Source organism: Artemia sp. Qi Xiang Cuo, chromosome 19, assembly GCF_049724085.1.
Source record: "Artemia sp. Qi Xiang Cuo chromosome 19, ASM4972408v1, whole genome shotgun sequence".
Lineage (NCBI taxonomy): Eukaryota > Metazoa > Arthropoda > Branchiopoda > Anostraca > Artemiidae > Artemia > Artemia sp. Qi Xiang Cuo.
Window position 1 is genome coordinate 7,060,555 of NC_142812.1, and position 20,650 is coordinate 7,081,204.

Here is a 20,650-nt window from a genome sequence, read left to right on the forward strand (position 1 = left end):
AATTAGACTTACCAATGCCGAGCGCATGCACTCTTCACCGTCACCCAACATCTAAACTACATCCAGCACTTGCATGGTATTATTGGAATCTGGTTGCGCGTGAGCGTAAGAGACCCCTATGGCTTCATGTATTTTACCACGATTTGGATTTGACGAATCGTACACGTCTGTGAGTTTGGCTTCGCAGTTCAAAGCGATCTTATTGCTCTGTAAAAGCGTGTTCTGGAATTTTTTAAAACGCAAGATCACCCTGTCACCGCTAACCGTTCCCACAGCCTGGTATCCATGACGTTTACAGTGTTTCATGTGATGCTTTAACTTTAAATCCGTCCAAAATCGGGAAAGGCATGTCGGACAGTAATAACATACACCCCCATTCCCATTTTTACCCCCATTTAGAACCCTACTAATATCAGTAATTGGATTAAATTGTCCAATTGAATCAGGCTCTGGGGGTGTGTGTATAGAAGCCACACCCAGTGTTCCACTGATTCAATTGAAGGAGCCCTCACTGGAAATAATACGCCCTTCTTATCGGAACGCTGGCCCTTCTCAAACTCGGTTTCATACTGTAAAACCATGACACCAATATTTAAATGTGCATTAGCCCGCTCGAAAATATCTATTCCTTTTAGTGTCACGAGAAATTGACCATTTAAACAATTAAAATCTACTATGGGGAACTTTGAACCCTCCCTACCATTAACTGCCATTCCAACTTTTTCTTAGATGCATCTATTTTAAGAGGTCTGTATGCAGCAATTAAAAATGCATACTTGAAACACTGTAGCCTCGTATCGAAACAGATTCATTTTATCCCCTTAAATCCCTCTAAATCTGAATGATTTTTTAAAACTATAGCCCTCCCTCTACCACCTATTTAAATAAAATTATTTTTAAATATACAAATATTAACGTTTAAACTTTAAATAAATAAAACCACCGACCCACTCCCCCCCTCGTTAAAATTTTCCCATTTATTTTGAATGCTATTAACCCAACTTAGAAAAACTCCTCATAATTTGATAAATGCGGGCGAATTGCCAATATCTCTGTGTGCAAGTATTTCAAATACAGCTCGCTTACATTTTCATTTAAAAAAAACATTTTTAGTGCTATTGATGCCTTTAAACTGACCCCCACCCCCCCCACCCCCATCTGTTGTTCAAGAATGGCTCGAATCTTATTAGTATATAAATGTGTAATGGCCAGGGGGTCTGTTATGATATACCCTGACACTAGAGAGTTAAATGGATCACCGAATTTGGAGCTGTAGACCTTTGTGTGGTGCAAGGCAGAGTTGGAAAGAAAAAAATCTGGAAATGGGGGTACTTGTGATTTTGCTATATCATTATTATTACTACTACTAGATGTATCATTAACCAGAATGGTGGGGGTGACATAGAATTATCAATAGCACCACCCCAGTCTGTTCAATTGCATTGGATGGAGGTGGCATGAAATCCTTTAAACCAGTTAGTATGTATACCAGGGTGTTTTGGGATAGCTGATCAAGCCAGCTTGTATTGTCCTATGACGGAATTTCTTTACGAGCACCCGGTTCAGAAGCACTAGTACTATTACTAATATCATCTAAATATTGTCTCATAAATCTATCTGCCCATTCCGGGTCCTCCACCATGTCAATGTCACAAGTTAATCGGTCTAGGCTGGCCATGTCCCCAAAACAATCATTTAGAAAACCCCTATGCCACTCCGTATTGTCAAGAACTAGTGTAGGCTCATCTCTAAACTCCATTGGTGGGGCTAGGATTGGTTCAGGTCCACTAAAATTGGATGCTTCATGACTTGATGAAGATGGCGCTGCGAATTCATTAATGTATAGAAAAAAGGGTTTATTTTCTATGTGAAATAACCACTATTTTATAAAGTTAAAAAACCATGTTCATTTTTCACCCCATCCTCAAAACTCAATCCCCCCTCCTAGCATTATTTTAACTAAATACTTGCCTCCACCCCACCCAGAAAGTTAAGAAAGACGCAATACCCAATTTTTGATGAAGCATTTCAAGTCAGATGCTTACCAGGATATTATATAAGTACCATATCTTTTTATAGACCTCCCTCAGAACTTAATCCTCAGAAATCCCTCAGGATTAATATTATAGCACAAATAAAATGTTAGTATCTCTGACACACACACTTTTACAGTGTTGAAAAAATGGCGAAAAGAAAACTCTAAAAATATAGTTGGAAAGAAATAGGTTGATATTTCTAAAACCAGGTAGAAAGTAAAGGTAAAAATACTTACATTTCCAAATTCAGAGTGTAGTTGAGTGCCGGATGGTCCTGGCAAAGCATGATGGGGAATAGATGGGGCGGTGACGTCCGTTTCTTGCAGATATTTGATGGCGGCTGCGATGTCACTGGCTTGGGGGGTTGGAGCAGCGGGGCTCACCATCATGTGAGCAGCCATCCACTATCTTTTCAGCTTTCTACCTGGCTGCATAGGGGCTGGCACGGATCGGGCTTGGGCAGGCAGCGCCGGTCTGGAAGGGATGTGGGTGGCTCTCGATGGGCCAGCTATCTCCAGTTGTTGCATTGGAGTAGCGCCATTAGCCTTAGCTCTCTCTTGAGGGGGAGGGAGGCATTCTTCAAAATTATCCTTAAAAATAAGAAAAAATTTAGTATGGAAGAATGATTACTCTTTTTACAGAAGAAAAAATTAGCACCCTCGCTGCATCAAATCCAATACAATTATTTAAAATATAGATCTAAAAATAGTCAGCCATAAATATGCTATAATTAAAAGCTAACCAAACACTAAACTTGAGTGTTGTGTGTCGGAATGAGCACATTAGTTTTCTTGTCAAAGAGTATACGTGTCTGCAAAAAGAATCCCCCCCCGCCCTTACTTTTCATGCGAAGAAATAGTTTGTTTTTCACCTTACAACGAAGGTGCTAGAATTGATACATTTCCCCCATCCCCGCCTTATATTTTTATAAAAGCCTCTTAATCATCTATGAAATCCATTTGCTTTCATCAAATACAATTGAAAATAGAGTATCTCGTTTAATTTGGCTAAAATACAATCTCTTTTTCAAAGTGTCTTGAATTACACAAACGCATGTGTCATTAATCTATGCGATAACACAAGCGTGTAAAGTCTCCTTCTAAAACCGTCCCTTTTTTTGTAACAGGATTATAAACACAGATGGTTTTATTGAAGCCGATAAAGAAAGCACATTTTAAAAGCATGAACGGGAAAATGACAGTTTTTGAACGAAAGAACTATTTCTAATGAATGAATTAAACTTGTAAACAGAGGGGGGGAGGGAAGATGGGGTTTACGTAATGGATAAAAGAGCGTATTTTACGTTTTATATCACTATAATCATCATATTGTAGGGTTTGTATTGTTGGGGGGTGGGCTATTCCCCCGAAATTTGAATTTACTGGAGGGATGACTATGTAATATTATTTTATTTGGAAATAAATTAAGAAAATTTACTAAACTGTACTTACATTATAAATCGAAGTAGCCATAGCTTCAAAGTCAATAGTATTAAATGTATTATCCATGGTATGTTAAAACATTTTGAAAATTTAATCGTAATGCATGGCCATTATATACAAAATCTCAAGGACGAATGAAAATCACTCCTTTTTATTTGAATCCAACTACCAATCAAGTTATCGTATATGCAGCAACCTCCGCTGTCCCTTATTGGCCCTAAAAAGTGGATGTTGCCTCAAAACCCACTCTGGTTGTGTTATATAATCTTGACTATACTCTCAAAACATGTTTGACCACTTTATAGGTTTTCCAGATTTTTAAAATGTGCACGTGAAACTGTGTTGCACATTCTTTTGTAATTCCATGTATGGTTGAAATATATAGCAATAACCAGTCTGATTGCAATATATAATCTTAATTATACTCTCAAAAAGTGGTTGACCACTTTATAGGTTTGCCAGATTTTTGAAAGGTGCACGTGAAATTGTTGTGCATATTCATGTGCAATTCCATGTATTTTTTCATGTATTTTTGAAAGTACTAGATAGCTTACTACTGACCTAATTTCCAAATCTTTTAACTATGTTGAATAAAATGGCAATCTAAACATTTTGATTGGATTTGTCTGGGGAAAGGGTGGGCGTGAAAGGGGGGTTAGTTGCGATCAAATCACTTTCGACTACTAAAAAGGATACTAGCACTTTGAATTTCAAATCGAATGAACCCTTTTTCAAGCTTCTACGGCAAATATTTCAATACAAACCTTAAAAGCCATACGGCTAAAACTTAAAACCCTGGCTAAGAGGTCATTTGGGGGAGTGCCGGTCTCTAAGGTATCACATGCTGAACATTGTACATCGTGGGAAAAGTTGGCTATCTCAAAATTTTTATTGGATGAGTTTGGGGAAATAGTGGCCATGGAAGGGGTTTTAGTTTCCTTCCAATCATTTTCGATTATTAAAAAAAACACTAGCCATTTCAATTTCCAATCGAATGAGCCCTTTTTGAAGTTTCTACGACAACGCGTTCTATAAAAACCTTATATGCCCCCAGGGCATAACTTAAAACTCTTGCCCCGAGGGTTGTGGAGGAGTTTCCTCCTCAAAAATATAATTTCTATCTGGAAATCAACTACGCTGAACAAAATGGCTATCTCAAAATTTTGATCAGATGTGTTTCGGGATATGGTGGGCGTGGAAGGGGTGTTAATTGCCTTCCAATCACTTTTGACTATTAAAAAGGTACAAGCCACTCCAATTTCCAATTGAATAAACCCTTTTCGAACTTTTTACGACAATTTCTTAGATACGAAGTGCCCCGCTTTAAAGGAAAAAAAATAATAAATAATAGTGCCAACATCGTTCTTATATGCCCTCAGGGCATAACTTAAAACCCTTCCCCCGAGGGTTCTGGGGGACTGTCCTCCTCAAAAACATATTTTCTATCTGGAAATCAACTACGCAGAACAAAATGGCTATCTCAAAATTTTCATTGGATGTTTTTGGGGAAAGGGTGGACGTGAAAGGGGGTAGTTGCCCTCAAATCACTTTTGACTATTAAAAAGGATACTAGCCCTTTGATTTACCAATCGAATGAGCCCTTTTTCAAGTTTCTATGACAAAGATTTCAATAAAAACCTTATATGCCCCCAGGGCATAATTTAAAACCCTTGCCCTGAAAACTGTTGGGGGAGTGTCCTGCTCAAAGGTATACTTTCCTTAACTTTGAAAGTCGTAGGACAAATTGGCTATCTCAAAATATTTATTGGATGTGTTTGGGGAATTGGTGGGCGTGGAAGGGGTGTTAGTTGCCTTCAAATTACTTTCGACTATTAAAAAGGGCACTAGCCATTTCAATGTCCAATCGAATGAGTTATTTTTGAAGTTTCTACGACAACGTGTTCTATAACAACCTAAAATGCCCCCAGGGCATAACTTACAACCCTTGCCCCGAGGGTTATGGGGGAGTTTCCTCCTCAAAAACATATGTTCTATCTGGATATCAACTACGCTGAACAAAATGGCTATCTCAAATTTTGATTGGATGTGTTTGGGGAATGATGGGCGTGGGGGGGGGGGGCTAGTTGCCCTCCAATCACTTTTGACTATTAAAAAGGGCACTAGCCCTTTGAATTTCCAATCGAATGAGCCTTTTTTGAAGTTTCTACGAAAATGCCTTCTATAAGAACCTTATATGCCCCCAGGGCATAATTTATAACCCTTGCCCTGAAGGCTGTGGGGCAGTGTTCTCCTCAAAAACATAATTTCTATTTGGAAGTCAACTACGCTGAACAAAATGGCTATCTCAAAATTGTGATTAGATGTGTTTCGAGATATGGTGGGCGTGGAAGGGGTGTTAGTTGCCTTCCAATCACTTTCGACTATTAAAATGGGCACAAGCCACTCCAATTTCCAATTGAATGAGCCCTTTTCAAGCTTTTTACGACAACTTCTTCTATACGAAGTGCCCTGCTCTAAAGGAAAAAAAATAATAAATAATACATTGTCCCAACATCTTCTTATATGCCCTCAAGGCATAACTTAAAACCCTTGCTCCGAGGGTTGTAGGGGAGTGTCCTCCTCAAAAAAATATTTTCTATCTGGAAATCAACTACGCTGAACAAAATGGCTATATCAAAATTTTCATTAGATGTGTTTGGGGGAATGATGGGCGTGGGGGGGGGGCTATTTGCCCTTCAAACACTTTCGACTATTAAAAGGGCACTAGCCACTCGAATTTCCAATCGAATGAGCCCTTTTCGAAGTTTCTACGACAACTCTTTCCATACGAAGTGCCCGGGTAGGGAGAAGCAAAAAATAATAGATTGTTCCAGCATTGTTCTTTACTTAGGCAGCGCTGTTGCGCTGCCTATGATCAATTCAATCTCCGAGTGTTAAGACCACAACCTTTTTCGTAACTGTTTTCAATAGGGTCTCTTATATTGAAATATTTTCTCAGTGTTTCGGGGGTATTACTCGCCAAGTAAAACTAGAAAAAAATGTCCTTGTTTTCAATACATATTATTTCGTTTGACCATTACTTATTCTTCTTGAGAAATGAAAATTTTAATTAAAATAGAACAGTTGTTGCCAACAAACGAATTTCTCAATTAAAATTTCAAAAAAAGATAAATGTGATTATAATTGTCTGACCCTCTTTTTTATGTTTATTTTTTACATGTGCGGCATAATTGGCTAAAGAAAAATTGGTTTTGAAATAATTAGTCATTGCGGTTCACGCGAAACTGATATTGTCTAGTATAGACGTTCAGTAAAGCAGAAAAATCTTTCTCATCCGTGGTAGGTTACCAATACCATCCCTCTCCCATATTTAGAAAAAACAATTTTATGCATCAAATATTATTACCTCAAATAACGGAGAAAGATCAAGGTTATTTTAGGCCTTTTTATTTCACGAATAAAAAGATAAATCTCCCTATCCTAGAAATTAGTGCGTCCTAAATGTACCAATGTTTTGTTCCCATCCCCCCAGGATGAGTCCTGTGAAAACCTTTATCCATACCTACACATAGAGTACAAGGTAAAATTCTAGTTTAGTTACTTCTTGTTATCTTGGAAAGAGCTTAGGTTAGGACAATGTAACTTTCAGGAATGGATCTATAGACTGAAGTATATCCTGGGAAGGTATTTTAAAGTACCTTCCTCCACTCTTCCTCCTCCCTCTAGAGAACACTGACCTTGGGTGACCTTAAAAATCGGTGTGATACAGAAGTGAAACCTTGCAAAATAGATCTCCTGTTTAAATGAAGTACAAGAAAAGTATTTTCAGCTTCACAACTTTGCTCATCCAAATTTAGGAGGTTTTTAAGATCGGAAAATTGGTTATTTCTTAATTGTGTCAGTAAAAATACCAAAAAAGGTACTGTGCAGCAAAACAAATATTTTTAAATCTAGGGAGGTCAAAAATATTCGGGGGTTAAATTCTCCCCCCCCCCTCCCAAATGAAGCCGCTGTTACTTTGTGCCTACTCTATTTTATTTTAAACTGCACATGAAAACATTGTGGTCTGAAAAACAATATGTATCTTAACTTGTTCATACTTGGTTGAATTACTAATAATTAGTCTGGTAAGTACAGGAATAAGGGGCAGTAGCCACTGAACACGATAGGAAAGTGCACTCCGTGTGAGAAATAAACCAAATCGTGACAGATAGATTTTAAAAATAATGCAGATTACTATAAGGAAGTAGATACATTTGAGCAGCTTAATTATGTATTCCGCGCCTCTTTTAATTACGATGCTACAAACATAAAACTTGTCTCAATGCTGAAAAATTGCGAAATCTGAATTGCAAATTAAGGAAGAAGTCGTTTTTGCAAATTTTGGAATTACTTAAAAAAGTGAACTAAATATAAACCAACAACAAAACACTGAGGGCTAGCAGTCATGTACTCATTATATTTTTGGGCGAGGGAGGGTGTATTTTGGGGAGTTTTGAGCCTCCAAATATTCAAGTTTGACTGAAAAGCATAACAACAAAAACTACCTTCGAAAAAAGGTTTGTTTTTTGGTACGTGTTTATTATAGTGACTACACTCAAGAAGTGAGGTTAGGTTAACATAATCCGATATACCAAAATAGGATGAAAATATGATAGTTTAGTAACAAAGTTATGGAGACTACAGTAGAGAATTATAGAAACCAGGCCGTCCAGAACACTTTATATTCAACACCTACCCTAACCACCTCTATATATTAAATATTTAATTAAATTATACCTGCATTGTAGTTTATCTCACTCAACCTGAGCTAATTATCTCCGAGTGCACACAGAGATACCACTTTTATAAAAGAACAAGAAACAGCGTGGTCGCTATAATACAAAAGTACCGTTTTTGGGTAGGGCTAAGGATAAAAATTCTTCTAATCTTTTCTCTGCAACTTCAGAACTTTCATCACTTAAAAATGATATTTACAAGATATCAGTTACGATCGAATCATGGAAATATAGAGAATCTGAATGTTTTATTTTATAAGGTGGGTGTGAATAAAAATGAAATTAAGCCATTAATTGAAATGAGGGCTGATAGCTTGCCATTGGGCACAAGAAGAAAGTTTATCGGGAGAGAAACGTCAAAGGCTGGTCCTTATTTTTGTCCTATGCGTGGAGGTTTAGACGAGAGCGTGTATCACTTGATGTGTGAATGGGAGGAGCTGAGTGATTGGAGACTGGAAGTGTTTGGTAGGGGGGATAATGATTTTGAGTGGTTGGTGAATGTGTGTGCGGATGAATGTTTTATGGGTATCAGAAGCTTGGCAAGATTCCTTCGTCTCGCGATGAATCATAGAAGTAGATTTCTGTAGTATTATGTTAGGTTATGTGCAGTTTCTTTGTAATGGTTCTTTGTTTATATTTTTTGCCATGACCTATGGGCTTTTAGCGCAAATAAATTCTATTCTATTCATAGCACAAAGAAGTACGATTGAAAGAGGGCTACCATCGGAGACAGGTGTAGGGGAACTTACTTTGGGTGACAACTGGTGCACCTCATGTGTGGACGAGGGCTCTATTAAGGAGAAAACCCGTTTGAACTATTTACTCTGTAAATAAAAACCTAGATATTTAAGAAACAATATTTTCAATGGTAGGCTACCGGTGTATTACTTCCATATATTTAGGCAAATATGGAGGACTTAAATTTTCTAAATAGAAAGAGTGTGCTTAAAAGAGGGCTACTTTACGAAGCAGGTAGATGTACACTGTATGGTATTACGGACAAAAAGACTTACAACCCTTTCTTTACACTCGCGTCTTCCAAAAGTGAGAAACAACATTTCAAATGGTTGTGAATTATCACTTCAGGATTTCCTGGAATAGGGAGAATATTCTGCGATTATTTCTGGAATCTTCATAGTAGTAAAAAGTACTATAAAAAACCGCTACCGTAGAAGGCAAGAGACAAGTATGTGTATCCAGTGCATAATTTTGAACGGCACAGATTAATTCTTTTTAATGGTACCTACAAAACCTATGCAAGTTAAGAAATAGATAGATAGATTTAGATAGATTTATTTTCCATATACCAGTAAAATAATTACATAACAATCTACAAATCCCTACAAAGGCTCCATGGGGATTATGAAAGTAGGAGGGGGATTATGAAAAGATCAAATAAACATTAAACATTTAAACGCTTAATATTTAAAAAATATAAACATAACATTAATATTTAAACATATAAACATAAGCATTTTAAATTTTAACATTTAAAGAATTTGATTAATAAAAAAAAAAAAAAAAAAAAAAAAAAGGAGAGTTCACTAAATAAGATTTATCAATCTACAGTGAATAACAACATCTATAAAAAAAAAGGAGAGTTCACTAAATAAGCTTTATCAAACTACAGTGAATCACAACATCTATATATATATAAAAAAAATAATAAAAAAAAATTAAATGAAATAAAACTTTTGGCAGCAGGCAAAAGTAAAGAAAATTAATCACATGAAAACAAATATTTTTTTAATAGTCTTTTGAAGGTGCCAAACCAGTGGCATTCTTGAGCCGAATCGGGAAGGGTGTTCCATATCAAATGACACGCAACAAGAGGATTAAAATCGGATCTTATTGTTGGTGTCTGCGGAATTTGGATATTAAGAGAACTATGGAGTTGATACTTTGACCGATCAGATACAAAAGAAGACGTAAATCTAAGGGACCTAGGAATATCGCCATGGAGCTGAAGAAAAGCGAAAGACGTACAGGAAAGAATATTAAGTTTTTTAATATCAAGTAACAGTTTAGTTGCCGAACGATTTACATCCTGGATAAGATTTATAGCATTGTCATATGTATTCGAAAGCGGTTTGAGAAAAGAAGGGAAAGTAGTCATCCATATGACTGGACAATAGGAAACATAAGAATGAATTAAGCTATGAAATAGGATTCTTACAATTGGCCCTGGAAAGATATGTTTTAGTTTTCTTAGAATACCGAGGTTTCTGCATACCTTTATTTTAATCAAATCAATATGTTGTTTAAAAGATAAATTTCCATCTAGGAGGATACCTAGGAAACGGACATGGCCATCCTTTGGTCTACTAATAAAGCCTTTGGATATATGAATTTCAGATAATTGAGGACAAGCCTGAGATATACGAGAAAAAACTAAAAAACTAGTTTTAGAAACATTTAAGGCAAGAGATTTAGCATCAAACCAAGTTGAAACTCTCTCAAAGAGGTCCACTAACTGTATGAACCTCATCCTCTGTTCTTCCAGAAGTAATAAGAGTGGTATCGTTGGCAAAAGTAACAAGAGAATCCGAGGTATGCAAACTATAGTTGTGGGTAAGGGAGACTGTTGGATGACATAGACGACAGCACTAAAGAGGATTTTTATTTTTAACTGCAAAAATTAGGTCATTTATATAAATTAAAAACAGTGCCGGCCCTAAAACTGACCCTTGAGGGACCCCCTGGTCAACACTTGATGGTGAGCGAAAAAGTTGATCAACAGAAATTATTCTACCAGACAAGAAAGACTTGAACCAATCAAACACACTACCTCTTACGCCAAAATGAGAAAGTTTAAATAGAAGAACACTGTGGGTTAAAGAATCAAAGGCTTTACGAACATCCAGAAACAAAGCAGCAGGAATCAAATGGGAATCTATGGCAGAGTGAAGATAATTCAGTAAAACTACACAAGCATGCTCAGTCGAATGATGTGCTCGAAAACCAAATTGAAAATTGTGAAAAAAATCTTTAGAACTAAGAAAATTATTAAGACGAGAAAGCATCGCCTTCTCAAATATTTTGCTAAACACAGACAACAAAGAAATTGGCCGATAGTTGGCTGGATCATTTCGTGTCCCCCCTTATATAATATGATGACTCGAGCACGCTTGAGACTACTCGGGAAAATACCATGCTGAAAGGAGACGTTAATAAGTTTTGTTAAGGGAGAAATAATGGAAGGAAGTATGAACTTAATTATTTTAGTAGGAATATTATCTGGGCCAGACGACGAAGAATTTTTCAATCCCATAACAATTTTAACAATTTCTTTCTCCGTCGCTGGTTCCAAAAGCATTGGCTTCATACAAGGTGGCCCAAGATAAGACCTGAAGTTGGATCCTGAAGGAGAAGAACTAACAGCCGAAGCGGTCTTTATACCAATATTCGCAAAATGTGAAGTAAATGCATCTTGAACATTCAGTTCACCTTCGATGATTTTGCCATCAAGATCCAAAAAAGAAGGGGCTGATGGAGACCGAAAAGAGGGCCTAAGCAGAGAATTTAGAACCTGCCATGTTTTTCGTATATCTTTTCCACAATCTGAAAAAAAATTAAAATAATACTGGGACTTGACCTTTCGAAACACAAAATAATAAATATTCCTATAAATTTCAAATCGCTGAAAGCAAATAGCTTTCATTGAAGGGCTAGCAGACTTAAAGGCCCTCCAGAGATTATTTTTTCTCCTACAAATCTTAAGGAGACCAGGGGTCATCCAAGGATTTATAGGAAAAGCCTTCTTAGACTTACGATGAGAAGGTGAAGCAGAACAAACATCAAGAACAACATCTTTAATAAACTCATAAAAAGTATCAAATAAATTACAAAAATCAGGATCACTCTCTAAACCACCCCAAGAAATTTCTACCAATCTTGACCTAAGAAGCATCAATTCCACTTCACCAAACCTAAAAGACTTCTTACCAGACTGACCAGTCCTCTCAATAGTCAGTTTATCAAAACAGTATCTAGAGTAAACAGGGAAATGATCGGAAATGTCGCTCACTAAAACATAATTTTGGATCAAGGTAGCCGTACAGAAAATATTGTCAATAAGAGATGACGTACTCTCTGCTATGCGAGAGGTGATGCATAAGGAAGTTGAAGTACATGCGTCAAGCATGGCCGAAAGAAAATCCAATGATAAAGAATACTTTAAATTTATCAAATTTTCATTAAAATCTTCCCTAATAATTAATTCAGTCATTGGTCTTAGGGTGGTATCAAGCAGGTCACTTAGGTAGTTTAGAAACCATCGAATAGAACCACTAGGAGATCGATAAATAATACCAACAATTAAATCCTTACCTCCACATTGAATATCTACGAAAAGTGACTCAAAGACACCTTCGATATTTCTGGATAAATCCATTCTAAGAGAATATGGGAGATGATTAGAAATATACAAAGCAAGACCACCCTTGGCCATCTTTTGTCGATTCAGTCGTTCCATTTTATAACCTTGCAAATCCAAAAGATATCATTTTTAGAATCTAAAAAAGTCTCGCATAAACCAACACCGTCAGGTAGCCCATCCGAAACAATCTGTTTTAGATGGTCAATTGAAGAACAAAGACCCTGGATATTTAACTGGAGCACTGAAAAATATCCATCCCGCTTGACAGCCTCCCCAAGACTAGAAACATATTTACTCATTACTGCGTGGTTCATTGTGTTCAAATCACTATTGACATGTCCGATAGAATTATTAATAATGCTTAAAACATCTAACGGGTTATTTTCAAGCTCAAAAAGTCGTCCTACAACTGGGGGCGTTTCTAATTTGCCATTAAAAAAAAGACAATCTATTTTATATATGGCCTCAAATAATAAAATATACATCCAAAAAAAAAAAAAAAAAAAAAAAAAAAAAAAAATCTAAGCAAAAACTGCGAATTATACAATATTTCTTATAATTGTTTGAACAGGGGGTTTGGCCAAAATTTGCCCGCGGTCAGTCCATACATTAAATTTACCGAAGCAATCTCCTGCCGCATTTAAAATTTCACGACGCTTTTTTGTTAGCGATTCTGATAAAAATATTCCACTCTTTGCTAGTTTAGTCTTTTCTTTGAAAACAGCTCGAGCTAATTCAACATTTTTGATGCGTACTAGCACTGGCAACATTTCAGATTTATCATTAGTAATTCAAACTATGTTGATGAACATTTACAATATTATTGACTTCAAAACCAGGAACTAGCATCTTATCTTTAATGATAAACGATCCTTCTTTATTTAGATCATTTCCAGGCCTCTGCCTTACTCCATTCATCACTAAGCAATCCAACCTCTTTTCTTGTTCAAAAACATCCACTTTCGATTCCAATGACAAAATCCTACTTTCCAAGCTTTTAGTAATTGCAAAAAGTCCTTTAATTGATTTTTCTATTTCTTGAAATTTTGGATTGTAATCAATGTAAATAGCATCATGATTTTTTTCCACTTTAATATGAATTGATTGATTTGCTGAATCAGGGTCTGATAGTTTAGCCTTAACTTGACGGGAAATCTCAGCTGTAAGATTCACTTGTGTCCGATTTAATTCATCCTGGGTAAAAGCTATTTTTTGCAGGATTAGGCTAGGTGCCAGTGAGTCTTCTGCAATAACGCTCGCTGGGTTTAATCACTGTTGTAGGTGATGACGGAATAAGGTGAGGAATAAGTAGGTGATGACGATTTATAAATGTCTGGAAACGAATCTAATTCGGTAAATGCTTTACCAACATCTTTTTCCGTTCTTTTGCGAGCACTAGGGTTATCCGAAAGTAATTTCAAATTAGACTCTGAAACTTGGTGCTCAGAATGATCGCCGTAGCAAAAAACTGTATATCTCCATAATCCTTTAGCACTACTCTTTGACTGCAAAACAACTGCTGGCCAAGGGGGGTAACTTTTGAAACTAGCGAGAACAATGTCAAAAGGCTTGAATTTCGACATGAGCGTAGCACTGAAAATAAATAATTACTTATCTTTGAGTGGGCCAGTTAATCCAGTAATTTGCAAATAATTTCAAGTAATTGCAAGTAGACCAAGTATTTCAATGCACGATTCAGATGATAATAGTGCTGAATACTAATCCAAAGCCACAATCCATAAATAATCCTTAAGCAGTAATCACATGCAAGTCACTTGTGTAATCAGATTTTAGCTTAATAATTTCTTACGCAAAATCAATAGGCACCGTGCCTAGGTTTATCCACAAGTAAAAAATTAATTAAAGTAAATTAATTAAAATTAATTAAATTAATTAAAAGTAATTACAGTAAACAGTTTGAATGGCATAGTTATTGCCCGTAGGTATGATAAATTAGAAATTCCCAATTTTATTGGTTTATATTGTTAATAAAAGCTGGAAGAATAAACATATATGTAGTAAATATTCGCTAGAGCATATGCAGGAGGCTTTTATTTACATTACATTTAATTTAATAGCTGTTGAGACGAATTTTCTAAGAGTGATCCGAAACAAAAGCGGATAAAATATTCACCCATGCGAAAACACTTTTATCGTGCGACTAATATACAGTCAACTCTCGTTAACTCGAATTTCACGGGACCACGATTTTTCCTCTAGTTATATATAGTTCGAATAATGCATAGTTTGAGTTATAGAGGTCATTTTACATATATAATTCGACTTATAAAGGTAACGAGTTATAGAGGTAAGCCAAATGAAAATTCGAGTTATAGAGATGCTAAATCACTAAATTTACTCCTTACAACCACTACAAAGTTAAGAATAACTTTTCAGTGTATTTAAGGCTTGAAATATCAAGACTTTACTTTCAAATGTCAAGACTTGACTTTCGAATGTCATTAATAAATTTAGTTTCCTAGGAAACAGACACCTGAACATTAACAAATACTGATACAAAAATATGTTAAACAAAATTAATACTTATTAAACTTTACATATTGCAACCTATATAATGGGGTTTGGACTAACAAGTAGAGATGCCTTATTGAGTCCGGACAGGAGTCCATATATGGGCATAGCCTCCCTAGGGAGAATGCTTGCGTAATCGGTCAATGACCTCTTTCTCCAGGTGTGTTTTTGGCACGCCCTCAGCGAATGTCAATGTTATTGTTATTGTTTCCGAGGCAAAATGCCAAGGTCAATGTTGTTTTGAATAGAGTCATTTGGGAGAACACGTGGTTAATGGGGTCAATGTTAGTGTTGTTATTCGAGCCAAATGTCAAGGTCAATGTTGTTGTTGTTTTGAACAGAGTCATTAGAGAGAATACGTGGTTATTCGAGCCAGATGTTCTTGTTATTCGAAGCAACGTTAATGACATTTACTTCCTGTTCAAGCCAGATGTTACTATCAGGAAATATTATTTGTTATTGTTATTCGAGCCAGATGTTATGAGGTTCCGGGAAACAGTTAATTAATGTCTGACAGATGACGTCAAGTTAATTAATGTCCTTGCATTTCCAAAGAGAATTGTCACCGAGAAACAGTTAGATCACACATGATGTCATGATTGATTGATTGACACAAAAGGGGAATTAATTTGTTGTTCTATAGAGAATTGATTCACGAAAGGGAAATTAATTTGTTGTTTCTAACAAGAGAATCGTTTCCGAGGCAGATGTTTTGATCTTAGCGCGCGAAAAGGTTTCCAAATAATTTGAAATGCATTGGCACAGAGATGCCAAACAAAAGGAACATGCCGAAATTCCGTTTAGGGATAATTTTGGCGAAACTGTTTTAGCTATTTTATGGAACTATTTCGGCGAAACAGCTAGAGACATTTTAAAAGGTGATTTTTGAAACGATTTTGGAAGAGTTTTTGAGTGTGGTCGTTATAATACACAAGTTGTATTTTAACAGTGTTGTGAGGTCCTCTACCCCAACCCCAAAGGCTTCTCATACCCCACCCCAACCCCCCAGGAAGCCCCCGGGACGCACAGGTCCCCCAAGCGCTCCAAGGGCCCCCGGCGCCCCCCAAGGCCCACCCAGACCTCCAAAGGCCACCCCCGGGCCCCCCCAAGGCCCATCGAGCTCCCAAAGGACCAACGGGGTCCCCAAGGGCCCCCAGACCCCAAAAAGGCCATACCCGAGCCCCAAAGGCCCTCCCCGGTCCCCAAAGGTCCACCAGACCCCCAAAAGCCCTCCCTGTGCCATAAAGGCCATCCCCGGGCCCCCCAAAGCCCCATCGAGCTCCCAAAGGACCAACGGGGTCCCAAATGCCCTCCACCGGTCCCCAAATGTCCCCCAGGCCCCCAACTGCCCCCCCGGACCTCCGAAGGCCCACAGGGCCCCCAAAAGACCACCGGGCTCCCAAGGGCCCCCCCCCCGGTCCCCAAAGGTCCCCCGGGCGCCCCAAAGACCACGCAATCCTCAAGGGCCCCCGGATCCCCCAACGCCCTCCCGGGGCCCCAAAGGTCCTCCCCCGGTCACCATACATGCAAACAAAAACTTACACAGACAAAAAAACTTACAAACACACACAAAAACTCACACACACACACGAAAACTTACACACACATGAAAACTAACACACACATGCAAAAAATTACACACACACACACACAAAAACTGAAACAAACCCAACCACAAAAAAACATACACAAGCAACCGACAACTTAAAAGCAGACACAAACTAACATGCACACAAAAACTTACACACACACACACACAAACTAACACACACACACACACACACACAAAAACTCACACACACACGCCAAAACTAACACACACACAAAAATAACACACACACACACACACACACACACACAAAACTTACAAATCAAAACACAAACACTCACACACACACACACACACACAAACTTACACACACACACACACACACACACACATACAAAAAAATTACAAACTCACACACACACGAAAACTAACACACACAACAAAAAACTTACACACACTAAAACTTACATGCACACAAAAACTAACATGCACACAAAAACATACACACACACACACACACACACACACACAAAACTCACACACACAAAAACTTACACACACACACGCCAAAACTTACACACACACAAAAACTTACACACACACACACACACACACACACAAACTTACACAAGAAAACAAAAAAACTCACACACACACGCAAAAAAACTAGAACACACACACACACAAAAGAAAACTTAAAAAAACACTAAAAAACTAACAAACAAAAAAACTTACACACACACACAAAAAAACAAAAAAACTTACACATTCACACGAAAACTTACATTCTCACAAAAAATTAAATTCACACAAAAACTTACACACACACACAAACACACACAAAACATACACACACACACACACAAAAACTCACACACACACGCCAAAACTAACACACACACAAAAACTTACACACACACACACAAAAACTTACACATGAACACAAAAAAACTCACACACACACACACAAAAAAAATTACACACACACACACACACACACACAAAAAACATACAAAAACACAAACAAAAGAAAAATTTAACACAAAAATCAAAAAATACAAACACAAAAAAATACACAAGAACACGAAAACTTACACACACACACACGAACGCATACACTCACATACCACCACTTACACACACACACACACAAAGACCCAAACACAACACAAACACACACACACACACAAACACACACACACACACACACACACACACACACACAAACACACACACACACACAAAACTTACACATGCACAATAAAACTTACATGCAGATAAAAAAGTACTCGAACAAAAAACATTACACACACACACACACACACACAAAACTCACAAACACACACACACACACACGAAAACTCACACACACACGAAACAAATTACACACACACACAAAAACTTACACACACACACATAACCAAAAACTTACACATGAACACAAAAAAACTCACACACACATGCGCAAAAACTTACACACACACACACACACACGAAAAATTAAAAACACACACACACACATACACACACAAACTAAGACACACACACACACACACACACACACACAAACTAACACACACACACAAACACACAAAAAAAAAAAAAAAAAAAAAAAAACACACAAAAAATAAAACAAACACAAACAAGCCATAACTAACAAACAAAAAAAAATACACACACACACAAAAACTGACACACACACGAAAAAACCAACATTCACACAAAAACTTACAAGCACACAAAAACTTACACACACACAAAAACTAACACACACACACACACACAAAACACTCACACACAGACACACAAGATGAGACACACACAAACTTACACACACACACAAATACTTACACACACAAAAACTTACACTCACACACAAAAACTTACACCCACACGCAAAAACTTACATGCACACAAAAACTTACATGCACACAAAAACTTACACAAACTCACAAAAACTAACACACACACACACAAAAACTTACACACACACAAAAAAAAACTTACTCACACACAAAAAATTACACACACACACACACACAAACTAACACAATAACACTAAAACTCACAATCACACAAAAAATAACAAACACACACACACACACACAAAAACTTACACACACACGTCAAAACTTACATGCACACAAAAACTTACACAGACACACACACACAAACACATACACACACAAACACACACACACAAACTTACACACAAAAAAACTTACACACACACACAAACACACACAAACTTACACACACACAATCACAAAACAAACACCCACACACAAAAGCTTATACACACAAATACTTACACTCACACACACAAAATAACAACCACACGAAAAAACTAACATGAACACAAAAACTTACATGAACACAAAAACTTACACACACACACAAAAACTTACACACACACACACACAAAACATAAACACACACACAAAATTACACACACACAAAAACTAAAACACAAACACACAAAAAAACACACACAAAAACATAAACAAGCACACAAAAAACTAAAAACCACACACAAAATCTTAGACACACAAAAACTTACACACACCCACACAAAAACTAAGACCAACACTCAAAAACTTACATGCACACAAAAACTTACATGCACACAAAAACTTACACACACACAAAAACTTACACACACGCACAAAAACTAACACACACACACAAAAACTTACACAAACACACACGCATGAAAACTTACACACACACGCAAAAACTTACGCACACACTCAAAAACAAACACACACACACAAAAAAAATTACACACACACACACACAAAAACTTACACATTCACACTAAAACATACATTCACAAAAAAAATAAAATGCACATAAAAACTTACACACACACACACACACACACAAAAAAACTAACACACACACGCCAAAAATTACACACACACAAAAACTAACAAACAAACACACACACACAAAAACTTACACATTAACACAAAAAAACTCACACACACACGCACGAAAACTTACACACACACGCCAAAAATTACACACACAAAAAATTAAACATTCACACAAAAACTTATACACACACACACACACTCAAACATACACACACAAGAAAAAAATTACACACACACAAACACACACACACACACATACTTACGAACACCCACACAAATACACACACACACACACACACACAAAAACTTACACATGCACACCAAAACTAACAATCACACAAAAACTAACATTCACACAAAAACTTACACACACACACACACACACAAACATTACAAACACACAAACAAACACACGAAAACTCACACACACGCCAAAACTTACACACACACACAAAAACTTACACACATACACAAAAACTTACACATGAACACAAAAAAAAACTCACACGCACATGCACAAAAACTTACACACACACACACACACACAAAACTTACACACACACACACACGAAAACTTACACACACACCCCAAAACATACAGACACAAAAAATTAGACACACACATACACACACAAACAAACTAACACACACACACAAAAACAAAAATTACACACACAAAAACTTACACAAACACACACAAAAACTTACACAAACACACAAACAAAAAATATACACACTAAAAAGCTAAGACACACAAAAACTAACACACACACAAAAAAACTTACACAAACACACACACCAAAACCTACGCACACACAAAAACTTACACACACACACACACAAAAAATTAAACATGCACAATAAAACTTACATGGACACAAAAACTTAAAAGCACACAAAAAATTACACACGCACACACACACAAAACTCACACACACACACACACAACAAAACTTACACACACACACACAAACTCACACACACACACACACAAACTAACACATGAACACAACAAAAATTCACACACACACACACACAAAACTTACAAACACACATGCACACACAAAACTTACACACACACGCACGAAAACTCAC

The 20,650-nt window shown here is 36.9% G+C and overlaps 1 protein-coding gene across 1 annotated transcript in view; it reads left to right on the top strand.

Annotated features, from left to right (window-relative positions):
• The window catches only part of LOC148940441 (uncharacterized), a 309,073-nt gene that overhangs the window by 91,076 nt on the left and 197,347 nt on the right, over positions 1-20,650 (top strand). The gene's annotated exons all lie outside the window — the stretch shown is intronic.